General features: G+C 38.5%; 1 long non-coding RNA gene across 1 annotated transcript; it reads right to left on the bottom strand.

The window, feature by feature from the left end:
- Window positions 1-15,160: 15,160 nt before the first annotated feature.
- LOC134217589 (uncharacterized) lies at window positions 15,161-15,716 on the bottom strand. The gene is made up of 2 exons (XR_009981105.1): window positions 15,571-15,716; window positions 15,161-15,409 (listed from the first exon to the last, which is right to left on the bottom strand). It is a non-coding gene; the product is annotated as an uncharacterized LOC134217589 (long non-coding RNA).
- Between the last annotated feature and the right edge of the window lie 1,187 nt (window positions 15,717-16,903).

Below are 16,903 nucleotides of genomic sequence, written 5' to 3' on the forward strand. Positions count from 1 at the left end.
ATTCATAGAGGATCGACTGTATAGACCCTTTTTGTAGCTCGGATCATGTGATCTATCCAATGAACCAACTTATCCCAGTAAGTCCATTGAGTTGATAAGACTTCAATCATTATTCATACAAGCTACTACGGATCGTCCCGAAAGGGTTAAACTAACGGAGTGAATCTATGTGAATCTATGCAGGGTTTGCAGGAATCGCTCTCATTGGAAACGAATAACGATGAAAGAGAGGCAAAAACTGTTTCGAGTTTTGAGGTGAACCGGTCAAGGGCCGAAAACCTCATTAATAAAGACAATAAAAAAAATGTTTCGAGTTTTAACAAGCCAGGATGAAAGTTTATAAAACTTGTATACAAGTGCAAAAAAAACAGAATCGAATAGGCAGCCCCCACCGAGAAGTGATTATAAAACGCTCACTTTGTGTTGGGGAGCATTTTTGTAGCACAGTTGTGTGGAACAAGTTGAAATACATCAGCAGAACCAGTGCCCCCACGTTTGGAACTTTTAATGGGGTATAGCCCCAGAATCAGTTCTTTATCATGACACCTTGCAAAAAAAGTCTCTCACGGTATGGTTCAGATCGTAGATGTATACAAGGACAATAAGTGAGAGATTTTTTAATTTTTTTTTGGATACATTCCTGAGTATTAGCATTAGCATTGAGCAAATTGCACAAATTCGTAGATGGTATAAACCTAGACTATTGTATGAAAGTAGCATCACCGTTACCACATATATTGAACTGGGACTAATCACAATCTCTTTTACAATCTCCAATAGTCGAGATTCGTCCTAGCCACGTACTTGCGAATACTGAGGATAGGGATGGATAGTTAGATGAACTCTAAGACCTCATATACGTGCCACGGAAGGTTTTGGAATTGTTAGTATGGAAGGTTATAACAGTAGTAATCGTTTTTAGCAAGGTGAATACAAGATCCCTGGTTTTCAGTAGAACGTGAAACACAGAATGAACAAAGATAGAAATATAAAGTAGGAAAGAGATGAACCTGGAATTGAACCCACGACCTCCTGCTTATAAGAAAGAAGCGGTAGCCATCAGACCACCGAGCTAGTTATGAATACATATATTGAAATTTTCATCAGACTTAAAATACTTAAAATACTTTATAATTTGAAAAAAAAATCGTTAGATATGCCGTTAATTACAAATTTAAGACCGGTGCTCTGTTGAATTAACTTTAAAAATGTCAATCATGTCATCAATGACCCAGTGTAGCGAATACACTTTAACTGTTGGTCTCCAAATTATTCCACATATTGCATAATCATTACGAAAAATTGGTACAACGCTTTCAATACCTACAAAAAATGTTTCTGAGAATTATATCTGTTGAAATATATTTCCGTCATTATATTATTACCGACATGTAGCTTTCAAAGTTCAACGGAGCGAACCCATATAACGTTAGAATAAGCGGCCTTTGGGACCGAGCAAGTAAGTAGCCATATTCTTTCTTCTGAACGTTATTGAGCAAATTCCAGGGCAAACCGATTACAGACGCGTAAAGTTGATCAATCTAAAATCAGAAGGTTCTTGAAAACAGCATATTGATTGATGCATCCGATCGATACCAACCTTCAACTCGACCAGATTTCCAATGAGAAAATAAATCGTAATCTCTCCGAAAACTACCACCAAGAAACATACAGCTGCATACCAATCAGTCTGAAAAAGAGTAGGGGGTTAATTCCTTCCAGCTCTATAGTTTGAAGCACATTTTGTAATTACAACAGCGACCAATATCATAGCATCACAGATGGTGTAAACACACGAGAAAACCTGTACCAAACACATCGTACTGGTTATGTCTTCCAAGTCATTTAGATACCTAGAAAACATTTTAATAAGCTGAGATTAAATTTGAATTAGAGATTTTTTTTAAAATAATAAACAAAAATTCTAAAGAGTTGTTCAAAATCAATTCTCAAATATCAAAAAACATAAAAATAATTATCAAGGTGTTTGAAAACAAAAAAAAAGGATTATTTACTGCCTTCAGACCTTAAAGTGAAAAGGCAAATATATGTTTATGTACTTAGTAGTTATTTGATGATCCAACATACAGTTTTTCCACATTTTGTCTATTGAATCCATGTCCTTTTCGGGATTATCGTCGACTAAGATATCACTCAAATATTTTGCATGTAAGCTAAATAAATCAATGTTCGCCACTGCATAAAACACTAGGAAAATGAACAAATAATCGGCTAGTATCGATCCCAGTATTCCTAATACGTAAATATCTATGTGTAAGAATAAGTTCAACATATATCCGAAGGAGCTTCCTGAATCAATCAACGGAATTTGGTACGAAAACAATGGAACCAGTTGTCCTTTCGAATAGTATACGTAGATTGGCCACATGCCGAAAACGAACAAGGTCGACGAATAGACAACCGCCAGCAGCTTCCAAATGATTCCCAGATATCGCACAGTATTTTCAAGTATAAAACATTCTTCCTTATTGCCATTGGAATATCGTTGGTGGACGGTTTTCTCCGCAGTGTCGAACATTTCCCGTACGGCATACTTTTTGGAAATTGCGTAGAAAAATTTGAATATCAACTGCGATGCAATCCCAAAGATAATGGTGACCTGCATCATCATAATGGGATCCTTGCTTTGCTCGTAGATTGTAAAGGCATTGCAAACGTTATAAATCACCATGTGAGATATCAGCAAATAAGAAGCGGGTTGAAGATATTTATCAGATGTCCAAATTTCCGTGCCCATGATTTTTGAAATCGTAATCAAAGGAGCACGAATCCCGTAATATGATTCCATATTGGCCATGATTCAAGCAAGTACTAGTAGAAGTCAGATTGGTATTACAATGTAGAAGGAAATCTGAGATAATTTAACTGGGGATAAGGAAGTTTTATAATCCTAGCGTCTTGTTACACAACTTACTTCACATCTGGTTTATTCTCAGTGTGAAGAACGGCACTACTCGTTGGAGGCAATTTTCTTAATTACATTCAGACTTATTTGCAAACTAAGCTATATTGACTAAACTGGTGGCAATTACATGATTGTAGGGTACAATACATTGTACAATACATCGCGTGACTGTTTTGTAATGCTTTTTTGTGGTTTAAAATTCAGTTTTATTTAGTCAATTGATGGTTAAATATTTATAGGGAAATTCAAAAGTGTTCATAATTATTTTAAATCCAGTTGCATCTACATCAATTCTACCGTTACACTCGTTAACAAAGCCAATGTTTTTTACAAGCAAGCGGAGAATCTCCAGTCGCGCAGCTCTTCCAATTTCTGGCAAAAAAGGGCTCGTTTCTCTAACGATAGCCTCCTCCATTCATTCGTGTAGCGGGCTAGCCTCTGCTATAAGACCGTTCAGACCTGGGCGACATGAATGCAGCTACAGAATTTGTGCTGGAACGTTTCAGGCGTCTGTATATCACAGTGTTGGCAATACTCGTCCGTCACCCGTCGTATCACGTGCAGAAGCTTACGATGCTCAATCTTCACATTCACCTGCAGGTTGGGATCGCTGCGATGAAGAAAGTTCGTTCATACCAATATTTCACCACGTGCGTAGCCAGTCTAGCGCTGAACTGTTTTAGCTGCTCAGTTTTCTGGATCGGCGGAGGGGTTTTGTTGGATATAGTTGGAAATTTGAGATAAATGTAATAACATTGATTTTAGGTCGGAACTGTCTATTGAAATAGCGGGGCATTGACGAAAGGTACCACAGTTTCGATGTATCGTATGATTTAACATAATCACCCTTTGGTAAAGAGAGCGCAAGGACTGCACCCATATTTGCTGAAAACTTGCTCGCCAGTTCCCAGTTAAGTGTGGTCATCAACTTATTCGAGTTTACAAAGGTAACAACCACAATTTTGACTATTAGGAGGAGTTGCGCATAGAGTTGCTAGTGCGCATCGTGGAGCTCTTCGAAGACGGTTCGAGATTTCCACTTGAAAAAGAACATGTTTTTGGCTTTGCGTACAACAACCACCATTCCATCCACGACCCTTAGTTTCTGCGCTGCCGGGTTATGATCCATGAGAATGGCTAAGTGGATTAATCTGGGTTTTTTTAAAGCTGGCTTGCAGGGCTTGATACCAACACCCTGAAGTTCCGGAGGACCATTCCGCCTGAATTTCCGGTGGACCATAGTGCACAATTTTGCTTGAAGTCCCCTGTCGGCTGTTGTGAGCTGCTCCTTAACATGGAAAACAGACACTCGATCAGATTTTCACCCCCGGAGAGGAGCAAACTCCCTTCTCTGTCAGCATACCACAAAGTTTCCCAACGAGGTTGGTTACCCGATCTTCCCTAAAGTTGCTCGTATACCGGTTGGATCTACGGGAAATATTGCGAGATGGAGTCTATTTTATTCCTTTAGGTACGCGAAGTACTAATGGTACGCATTATATAGCATTTTCCGTGCCGTGTTGACGTTTAGCTACAAGCAGTGGCGTAGCCACGGGGGGGGGGGTTCTATTTCTACTTTTTTAATGCAATTTTCTCAATATATTTTATAATAAACTAGCTGACCCGGCCAACTTTGTTTCGCCAAAAACTGATCTATTTATCTATAAAACAAACCGGTTTTTCAAAATAATTTTTCCTTTTTTTTTGACAATATTTTATCATGACACTTTTCGAATTAATTTAGTAGACAAACCAAAATTAACAAAAATCAATCTTTCCGTTATCTGATGATGTCAACTTAGATGACATGATTTTAAATTTTCATACAAAATGCACGACAAACCATTTCATCGGAGAGATTTTATTTCGATTGTCATTTTTTTTTTCAAAAAGAAAAGGATATAAATTAGCGTAAATTGAGTTGTCTATTCTAGAGTCATGCGCGGTCGTACAGATGCCAACTTTGTTTTATATATATATATATATATATATATATATATATATATATATATAATATGCTATTCTATATATATATATATATATATATATATATATATATATATATATATATATATATATAGAAGAAGATATAGATAGAATAGATAGATAGAAGACAAGAAGGCATCATTCCGGCTATGTAGATTAATTTTGGCTTTTTGTCATAGTAGTTTCGATTAATTGTTAGACCATATACAACATTTCTTTCAAATTTTCTCTATTTATTCGTGAATTATGGTAAACATGTCGATTTTGTTTTGGACAAAATGGTGTTGTGAAGATATTCAGGATTCTTTAGACGAATTATGGTCTGAAAAACATTCACAATGCGATCAGCGGTAGCGAGAGAATTAAAGCGGGCCCAGGCTGATTATGTGGCAACGACAATTCAAATAGGATTACGCACATCAATTTGGTACTTCAAAGGTTTCCCTACATAAAAATAACAAATTGAATTCTTTTATCCGTTAAATATTCGGTAGGTAACCAATGAAAGAAATCGTGTCTCCATATTAAGTTAACAGCTAAAGAACAAAATTTCCTTAAATTGTGGAAGAATGTTGACATTTTCATGAGTACAGATAATGTTTCATATTTATAACTTATAAATTATGAAAAATGTTATGAAAATATTTAAAATATTTCATGAACTTTAGGAGGTCAAAACACAATGACTGCCTAGAAAATACAATAAGGTACACCGGGGCAAGTTGAAACGGTTTTTTCAAAGTTGAAATTCGAAGTGCTGTAAAAAAATCACCATGTGGTATATTTTAAATCCGTTTGCGGTGTTTGCTAGTTCGGGCCAAATATTATACATAAAAAATAAGCAACCTTAACAAATTTTTATATAAATATTTTTTATATTTAAATTATTTTTTTATATGCATCGTTTCAACTTGCCCCGCGTATCGGGGCAAGTTGAAACACTGTGTAATATTCAGACGTAAGCTAATTTTGCCGTATTAATAACAAAATGTATGTACTCAGTAACACTCAAGAAACACGAGGTTGTAAAGGTGACTATAAAACTGCCAGGATTCGCATAAGAGTCCCATGTAAATTTTTGACGATTTTAATTTTCTTTCAGAAAGTAGCTGAAAATTTACTCCTGTTTAAGAAAAGCTGATGAAATAGTAGGCTTTGTTCTATAAATTTGAAAACAAATCCCACTTTTGTTGTCTCATCTTGATATTTACTCGCATAAAAATCAGATTCAAGATTTTAATAGGTACTCTTTTACACAAAAAAATAAACTTATGGTCCATTTAATTGTCCCACAGCAATAAATACGGAGAAAGAATATTATGTCAATTTTTTGGAAAGATACCAATTTTTTTTCAATGTATTAATTTTTTTTTTGTATTTCTCCATGTAAAACAAGTTTGATAAATTAAACTGCAAATTACTCAAGTCGGCGAAAATGACATGAAACTCTTATGCGAATAAAGGCAGTGTACAACAAAGCCACAAACGTATTTTCAGAGAGCAAATTCTGGAGAACGCACTACTGGTGACCACTCGGATTACTAGTCAGGATGCTTCATTATTTGGTTCACTTGTATATTGCGCAATTGATTAATTCGATTGTGGCTTCTTCACAAATGCACCTTAACTAACCAGCCATCATATCTCTCTTAAACTCTTCGATTGGAGAAGTAGGCAGCTGGGGAAGTGAAAGGTGGAGTTAACGAAATGTTTACATACTCTATGTTTTATTTTTCTGAGAGTCAGGGCTCGTAGATTAGGAATCTCAAAACTGCAGTTTAAACATGACCCCTTTTTATTCTGGTGGAGATTGTAGGAGGGTTGCATTCATGACGGAATGGGCGGAAATTTATTAAATTTATGTTCAGAAGTTTGCATATTTTTATAAATTTGTGTTTTTCGAATGTATGTTTTTTGAAAACATGCTGAATTCTGGAAAAAAATTACTTTTAATTGCAAGGGTGACGTTTTGAATTGTTGTTTCAACTTGCCCCGCACCACTCATTTCTATTTGCCCCGATGAGTGAACATGCAGAGCAATATCAAACAACCAAAATACAAAAATTAAAACGGGTCTTTCATCGATTTTTCATAATCATTATGCTTATTCAACATTGAATGATTACCTCCCGTGCAAATTTGATGAAAAAACTCTTCCAAACATCGTTTTGAGACCTGTTTCATTGGCACGTCGAATAGTTGGTTTGGATTTTGCAAAGGGCGAAAAATAAACAATAGCAGGGATTGCTTTTGAAAGCTGCGATCTTTCGGAAATGGCAGTCAGAAGGTGCGTTTAGGCGAGTAGTTTGCTGAAAAAAATGATCAGAGCATTCGGCCTTTTCATTTCTGAATTACAGCTTCCGTTTCAACTTACCCCGCATTTCAACTTGCCCCGGTGTACCTTACAGTGAAGCTAGATTTGCCAATCATAGGAAATATGTGTAAAAATAATAATCCGCATCAGTGTTTATTTTTAATTCAACTTCTTTTCAATACGTTCGTCATTACGAGAATGTAATTCAATACTGCTGAAATAGAGAACATCATATAATTGGCTAAGCTTGACAAGGTCAGCGATTTTGCCAATAGTTTCCAAAACAACTTTGATGAAAACTTTTTTTAACTTGTTGAGCGCACAGTAACTCAGAATAGTAATGCATAATAAATATTAATCCATTCCACGTCGAGCAACCGTGCGAGACAGTCGATAGTCCGCGTACGCTCAATTCCTTTTCGGGTTTTCCTTGATTTTTTAGAGACTTTTACCGAAGATCAGGGGAAGAGTTGCTTATTGGAGAACTATTAAGTAGCCTTCACCTAAGTTGTGAAAATACTCGTGTTTTGAGTGATTCTGAGAGATTTCTGGCGTCCATCGACACACGTGAACAAGTTTCTTCACCCCACGCAGACGGTTCCTCGTGGTGGTGAACTCCGTTCTACATCAGACACCATCATAAATCATCCTACCAACAATCGCCGCCGCACCATCGCCCCCCGCGGTCCATACCATCCAGCTGCTGTGTGAAATAGGAGAGTAGCCAACGCACACGTCTAGAGTGGTTGGCTTCTATCGAGCCCGTCTGTCCGGTGCGTCCACCTTTGTCGGCCCGGTGTGCGCTGCAGTGCGCACAGTAGCCTGAGAGATAAGTAGGGACACGGCAGGTATTTCCGTCCATCGTCATAGGGGCTAAAACCAACGAAAGCAACGTACATTTGCTAGAATTCCACTATAGCAGAACGTTTCTCCTGAGCTTACGATTTGGTACGTATGAGTTTTACAAAAAAGCGTCTCTTTTATTGGTTTTCGAGACTATGACGAACAGACGAAAATACCTGCCGTCTCCCTAGTCCCTATATTCTGTCTTCCATCCACGTTGATTCCCCTTTTCAACCTGACTTTATTCGATTAGTTATATAAAGTGTGTGTGTTTTTTATTCATTCCTTTTCACTTCACCGGGAAACCTGTGTGATCAACTTCCGCAATCCGCGAAGGGGATGATGTCGGGGGTACATCGTATTCCCTGTCTGATACTTCGTTGCCTATTGGTGTACCGAGAGAAAACAAAATGGACTCCATCAACACATTTGCCTCCCCTATGAACCCCCGCCACAAGGCCTACCCTCCCGACTCTAGTGAGCCGTATGTTGTTTTCTTTCGAGCCAAAGACAAACGATTGAATATTAGTTAGATCAGCAAAGATCTGGAAAATCGATTTTCGTCTGTCACAACCATTCACATGGTTGGGTCTAGTAAGCTGCGCGTCACTTGTTCTGATCGCAAACAGGCCAACGAGATTGCGACCTTCGAGCTTTGAATATAAAGTTTATCTCCCATCCGCAGTGTGTGAAATCGCGGGGCGGTCACTGAGGGGAGCGTGACATGCGATGAATTGAAACAAGGTTTCGGCCGTTTCAAAAATGCTTCTCTGCCTCCTGTTGAGATATTGGACTGCAAACAAATGCATTCAGTGTCGCAGGAGGGGGAGAAACGAGTTTTTTCGCCTTCAGACTTTTTCTGTGTGATCTTCTCCGGGTCCGCACTGCATGATGATGTAGTGATTGGCAAACTTCGTCTACCGGTTCGGCTGTATGTACCGAAGGTGATGAATTGTGTTAATTGCAAGCAGCTGGGCCACACCGCTCAGTACTGCTGCAATAAACCTCGCTGTGCATCGTGCGGAGAGAAGCATGTGGATGGCGCGTGCAAGACAGCACCGAAATGTGTTTATTGCAACGAAGGCCCTCCGCATGTTCTCGAAGCCTGCCCGACGTACATACAGCGGCGAATTCATCAGAAGTGGTCCCTTCAACAGCGTTCTCGTCGAAGCTACGCTAAGATGCTGAGGAAGGCCACTTTACCGATTGTTGCTGACACCATTTACGCTTCTCTTCGTTTGGACGATCAAGGTAGTACTGACTCTGAAGTTGGAAATGGGGTTCCCTTTGTTTTCAAAGGCTCAACGAGGAAACGTAGCAAACAGAGCCAGCGACCTTCGAAGAAGCCTAGAAAACTGCCTCAAAGTGAGCCTCAATCCAACATGGCCAATTGCAAAGCGGGTGGAAATACTCAAAAACGTTCAACTTTTGTGGTTTCACATCAGGATGAACGAGAGTTTCCTCCGCTTCCGGGACCTTCTAAAATCCCAGATGTTCCAAGTTTTTCGAATTTTTAGCCAGGAAGAGAGCATAGAGAACGAACGGAACATCCTCCGAGCGCTCCAATGTTTACGCTTTCTGGCATCTGGCATTTTTCATTTCTTTCGTGGCATCCTCAATTTCTTTGATGCTTCCGACTCAGTGAAGAACATTTTCAAAACAGTTCTTCCTTTAGTAACTCCTCTCCTGAAGCAACTGGCTTCAAAAATGCCCCTCCTTGAGTCATTCGTATCCTTCAATGACTAACTTCGTCGATAAGGCTCAAATGATTTCGGTTCTACAGTGGAACTGTCGAAGCATTTTTCCTAAATTAGATATTTTTAAATTTTTAATTAACAAATTACAATGTGATGTTTTTGCACTATGTGAAACATGGCTAACTCCAGATGTGAACCTTCATTTTCCCGATTTTAACATCATTCGCCGCGATCGGGCCAATCGATATGGAGGTGTGCTTTCAGGGATCAAAAAACAGCACTCCTTCTATAGAGTCGATCTTGTCCCGATGTCTGGCACCGAAGCTGTCGCATGTCAGGTGACTATTCGAGGAAAAGACCTCAGTATCGCCTCGATATATCTTCCTTCAAACACCGCGATATCTCGTAGAGATCTTTCGCACATCTTCTCGGTTATGCCCGAGCCACGGTTGCTCATGGGAGATTTAAACTCCCACGGAACAGGCTGGGGGGAACTGTACGACGACAACCGTTCAACAATGATATACGACCTCTGCGACGACTTTAATATGTCAATTTTGAATAAAGGAGAAGTTACACGAGTGGCTCCTCAAGCAAGAGATAGCCGTCTAGATCTTTCCATTTGTTCGTTGGACTGTACTTGGAAGGTGGTCCAAGATCCCCATGGAAGTGATAATTTGCCGATCGAAGTTTTAATTTCCAATGGACATAAGCAATCTGTTTCTGTCGACCTCTCATATGACCTCACGAAGCACATCGATTGGGGCAAATATACGGAAGCTATTATTGAAGGCGTTCAGTCGATAGAAACACGATGATATGGATCGCCCCTTTTCGATGATTGAATTCTCGCTTGCTCTCCTTTCATGTAACAACTCTGCTCCGGGGATGGATAGAATCAGGTTAAATTTGCTTAAAAACCTCCCAGACGTCGCGAAGAGGCGTTTATTGAGCATGTTCAACCTGTTACTGGAGTGCAACATTGTTCCGGATGATTGGAGGGAAGTGAGGGTGATAGCCATCCTGAAACCCGTAAAACCCGCGTCGAATTGTAACTCGTATCGTACCATCGCGATGCTGTCCTGTCCTCGGAAACTGTTGGAGAAGATGATTCTCTTCCGGCTAGACAAATGGGTTGAATCCAATAGTTTCTTGTCAGATACACAATTTGATTTCCGCAGGGGCAAGGGAACGAACGACTGTCTTGCGTTACTTTCTTCAGAAATTCAGATTACTTTCGCTAAAAAAGAGCAAATGGGCTCAGTGTTTTTGGACATTAAGGGGGCTTTTGATTCAGTTTGCGTCGAAGTTTTATCCAACAAACTCCACTCGTGTGGACTTTCACCAATTTTGAACAACTATTTGTACAATTTGTTGTCAGGGAAGCGTATAAGTTTTTCTCATGGTGACTCGGCAACTTCACGAATTAGCTACATGGGTCTCCCTTAGGGCTCATGTTTGAGCCCCCTCCTTTACAACTTTTACGTCAGAGACATTGATGAATGTCTCATGCCAAATTGCTCGTTAAGACAGCTTGCAGATGATTGTGTTGTATCTGTTTCGGGGCCAACCGCAGTCCATTTGCAAGGACCGTTGCAAGATACTTTGGACAATTTGTCTACTTGGGCTTTAAAGCTGGGTATCGAATTCTCTCCGGAGAAAACTGAGATGGTTGTCTTTTCAAAAAAAAATATAAGCCGGCAAATTTCCCGTTTGAACTGATGGGTAAGACAATCACTCACAGCATGTCTTCTAAATACCTCGGGGTCTGGTTCGATTCCAAATGCATATTGGGAAGCATATTGTGTATCTGACACAAAAATGCCAGAAACGAATCAACTTCATGCGAACGATAACGGGAACATGGTGGGAGGCGCACCCAGAAGATCTTATCACGTTGTACCGAACAACCATCCTGTCGGTTCTCGAATACGGCAGCTTCTGCTTCCAGTCCGCGGCTAAAACACACATGCTGAAGCTTCAACGGATTAAGTACCGCTGTCTCCGTATCTCGTAAGCTGCTCGAGCAAAACCTTCAATCTCGATTCATGAGTATTTACCACTGGTATATGACTCTGGAGGTAAACCCATCTTCGGTTGACACCATCCGTGCTAACTTCTTAGACTCTTACAGTTCCTCTGTTACTTTTGATCTGTCCATGAAGCAGGAGGTTAATGGAATACCAGATTTTCTTCGTGCGAAGGTCATACCTCCATTATTTGCAAGCAAATACGGGCACGCCAGCGAGGAGAGAAGCTTTTTCACAGACGGGTCAAAAATGGATGACTCCACTGGTTTTGGTGTTTTTAACGATTTTCATAGCGCCTGCTTTAAGCTGAAAGAGCCTAGTTCCCTGTATACCGCTGAGCTAGCAGCTCTACACTATTCACATGAGCATATAGCATCTCTACCTCCTGACCACTTCTTTATCTTCACCGACAGTCTAAGTTCCCTGGAGGCGGTTCGGTCAATGAAACCTGTTAAGCACTCAGCGTATCTTTTAACCGGGATACGGAAAGCTTTGAGTGCTTTATCAAAACGGTCATTCACAATCACTATGGCTTGGGTCCCTTCTCATTGCTCGGTCCCGGGAAATGAGAAAGCGGACTCTTTGGCTAAGGTGGGCGCTATGGAAGGTGATATTTACGATCGACAAATCACCTTCGATGAATTTTTCTCATTAGTTCGCCAGGAAACCTTGATTAGCTGGGTAGATGGCTATATTCAATTCGCCCGCAGGTGTTGAAGCGTCCAAGGTTCAAAAAATTGAATATGGGGCGAAACTTCATTCGAACCATGTGTCGTCTAACGTCGAATCACTATACTTTAAATGTACATATTTTTCGAGTAGGGCTCTAAGAAAGCAATCTCTGTGTTTGCCGTGCAGATTATCAGGACATTGACCATGTCGTGTGGGCGTGCGAGGAGCATCGTGGCCTCAGATCTACGCTATCTGAACATCTTCGGGTCCGAGGAAAGCAGCCGAAGCCTATTAGGGAAGTGTTGGTGGGTCTTGATCTCGAATACATGTCCCTTGTCCACCAATTTTTGAATGTTGCTGGTGTTAGACTGTAATCGTCGTCCATTCTCCCCTTTTACTGTCGTTATCGCTTAAGAATGTCTTCCTCTGGTTGTCTACCGCTAAACCCCATTCGTATGTCTTCCCCTCGTTGCTGTCCCCCAAAAAATGTTTGTCTCGTTACAGATTTGAAACATTGCCAAGGATTTCAACTGTGTGAACATCAGCTTTGTAATTAATTAAGCATCCTATATTCCCTACCTTTCCTATTGTATAATTGTATTCCCTAACCTCCGCCAAACCGCGAGTCTTTCGGTTCCCCAAAACTAATATTAGAGTATAACAATCATAAAAAACTGAATTAAAAAAAACATGACTCCGGCTCCATAACGCTTTACGGCAAATGAGCCTTCCAAATAAATGACAGTTAAAAAAAAAAAGTATTAAGATTGCTGCTTTACACGACTTTTATAATTAATTGCATATTATTCGGCAACTCGGCCGTACGAAAACCATTTTTTGTTAAATATCTTGGCTGTGCATATGCACAGCACATGTTTCGAAATGGACAAATTGATATGAAATTTGCGAAAAAGAATCCACGTGTCTTGGAGGGACTCGAACCCTCAACCTCCTACTCTCTAGATAGGCGTGATAACCCCTACACAACAAGACCACTTAAAGGTCACGTTTGCGGAAAAGCCATCAGAATCCGAGTACCAACCTCCACCGCGGTTAGCTCTCTTTTTTGCAAATTGAATATCTTTCGGATGCTTGATTTGTCCAATCTTTATATTTTGACTTACGACTTTTATATTTTGAAGTTTTTCATGTTTGTTTCTGAAGGCTCATTTTCAACGAGTAATATTCACTTATTCATTTAAATCTTGATTAGTTAATGTTAATATTTTTTTATATAGGTACATTATATAATCACTAGCTGACCCGGCAAACTTTGTCTCGCCAAAAATTGATCATTTTTTTGATACAATTTGTTGCGTACATAATTTATCTAGAAAACAAATTGGTTCCTCAGAATGATTTTCATTTTTTTACAGTTTTGTAATAACATGTTTCCTACAGACAAACCCCCATGAGTCGATATTGAAGGGACCATCGACTCATGGAAATACCGCGATAAGTAATAGCAAATCTTTAAGAAGCTGTTTTAAGGGGCCATCACAAACCCAGAAAATATTTTTTAATATGGCATAATTTGCTTCCATGAGTCGATATCGAGTCATAGAGGTTTGACTGTAGGAGGTTTGACTGTAGTTAAATACCCAAACAAAAATTAGCACTTATCGATCTTTCCATTGTCGGTTGATAATGCTAACTTTGTGTCATATATACAAAGATCAAGATTTGAAATTCCTATACAAAATGTATGAAAAACTATTTCGTCGAAGAGATTGCACTTTGATTTTGATTTTTTTCCAGTTTCATCGTAAATAGAAGAAGAAAACGAATATGAATTAACAAAAGTTGAGCTATCTATTCTTGAGTGATTTGCGGTCGTACAAATGCCAACTATGTTATATAAATATATATATATATATATATATATATATATATATATATATATATATATATATATATATATATATATATATATATATATATATATATATATATATATATATATATATATATATATATATATATATATATATATATTGTAAATATGCTAAAATTATAGTTCGTTATTTGCGCTCCGAATTGCTATGACTGGTCGGAACGCGTCACTTGCACTGGCTGACTGCTGATGCCGGGTCGGGCGATGCCGGCCGGCGACATGGTTATCCTCGGCTTGCTCGCGATCGACATGCGACAGTCAGTGATACCAACAGAATGAAGCTGAGTTTGTATTGTATCCAAATGGGTAAGGAAACTGATGTAATAAGACTGGTATGCACCTCACATTCCCCTTCTCCCCTATAAAAAAAAATATCCGAGGTGCAATTTATGGACATATGTGACACTATTATCAAATGTTTGAAAAAATCCCGCGAAGTGCAGTACATATTTACTCATCTCTTGCTACTTTTATTCTTTAATCATTAATTAATTAAATATTAGGATGTACACAGAAAGAAAAATCATTCATGAAATTAAAAAAAACTTTGGTTAAAATAAAAAGTTGCGTTGGTTCTTTTTCGTAGAGAGTTCCGTTTCTTCAAAACAAAAGTACGAAAACTTTTCTACACCCATATTCCAAAAGTGGCATGCGACTCTGAAAATAAAAGTACAAAACATTCAAAACAACATTGTCAAATCAAAATAGTCACACTGTAGAAAAAAAAGTTTAATATTTTTAATCTGAAACGAAGTTTTAATTTCCCCAAAAAAGCTTGTTTTTTTTTTCATTCCTCCATTCATGTTTTTCTTTATAAATTAAATTTATTCATTTTTTAAATTTTATTCCATATTGTATTTATTTTAAACCTAAAATTCATTAAACTGAGCAGGTTTATAGGCGCTCATGCAACAGGATGTCCTCATTCGTGTTAATCGTCGTGTTATGACTTGCAGCTTCCAAGACTACCGGCGCGGCTTATCCAGCGACCCCAGCCCCTCTTGTAGATTTTAAAACGCGCCATAGTTTTCCAGTCATGAACCGAATCTGTAAGATATAATAGCAAATCTTGTATGAAAATCGTCATATTGCCCAACTCCATTCAAAATATTGACGCACCGGAATTTGATACCATGTTTCTATAAGAATTAGTATACATATTGTTATCCGGAACTGCATCGTTTAAAATAAGTAAAAATGGGACTCACCTCTTGATTCCGTAGATGTGATCAACAACTCCACTGCACAAATTAGAAAAAAAAAACTTCTGCCGGTGGCAGTGGCGGCTGACTTAAATCGTTGCTGTTTTGTTTTTATTGTCGTTTTTGCACTGAGAAGAAAAGGAATAGATAGATGAAATAAATAGCATGATGTTTTCTTTCCTCTTCTTACCCATCTATTATATCGTTTTGTGTATGACAGTTTAATAATTTTCAGGTTGAATGGAAGAACTTTTATTTATCGTCGGGAACCGAAGAAAGAAAAACTCTTAAATAAAAAAGTAATTTTTAACGAGACTAATTTCACTTTTAATTTTAAGAAAATCAAGCACTTTTCAAGAAGAAAGTGCAAAATATTCTGTGAAACCATGTTTGTTTTTTGTGTGTATAAATGCTTATTGAGGATCTTCTTGCGTTTCTACATGCAACCCATTAATTAATCTTTAATCAACGAAATCGATGTTTTATTTTCGTAGTTCTCCATTGCTGTTCTTATTTCAGACCCATGCGATGTGTTGAACTTGAATTTCAGAGCATTCTTTGTCTAGACATCATTCCTTTTTATGCTAGCCAGGCATCTAATGCCAATGTTTCGCCAATTTACTTTATTTCTGACTGAACATGACAAGTACAGACACATTTCATTAATTGATTGACAATCTCATCCCAACTTATGTATAAAACTCTTAAACAATTATCAGCTAGCAACCCTATAACCAGAGAACAACAAAGTGATAAACTGTTGAACTTTAAGTTTACTTATTGCGCATTAAAATGTCAACAAGCCGGGTTGCAACCGTTTTTGACATTTCGATTGGAAACAAGATGGCGGCTGCACTTACTTCTAAATCTAGAATTTCTTATATCAGCCCTTTAATTCCAAGTTTTCGTGATGCCCGGTGAGAAAACAAAATCTGTTGATGTTTGGAATGTGAAACAAACTTGTGTCCGAAAGTATTTTGTATTCGGTCTACCCAGCTAACTTTAAAAGCGGCTAAAGCACTTACTTAGCCAAAAATAGTCTTCTTCAGCTAAAAAACTAGCTTGTTCAACTCAAATTGCTTGTTGGGTACGGCTTAACCAGAGAACACCTAACTAACAAGAGATTAACGAGTGAATTTCAACAATATCTGAAGCTTCGATGTTCTGCGCACAACGGACTTATTAACTACAAGTTGAACGTACCCGACCTTGCTCGGGGTTTCAGGTATAATTTGGCATTAAATTGTCAATTGTTGAGCTTAATGCAGCGCCGTACTCTAGATCATTTTTGTGCGATCGTGTTGGGTTTTCTCCTGAATCGCCTCAAAATTGCATTTTG

The sequence above is a fragment of the Armigeres subalbatus genome, chromosome 2 (genome assembly GCF_024139115.2).
Source record: "Armigeres subalbatus isolate Guangzhou_Male chromosome 2, GZ_Asu_2, whole genome shotgun sequence".
NCBI lineage: Eukaryota > Metazoa > Arthropoda > Insecta > Diptera > Culicidae > Armigeres > Armigeres subalbatus.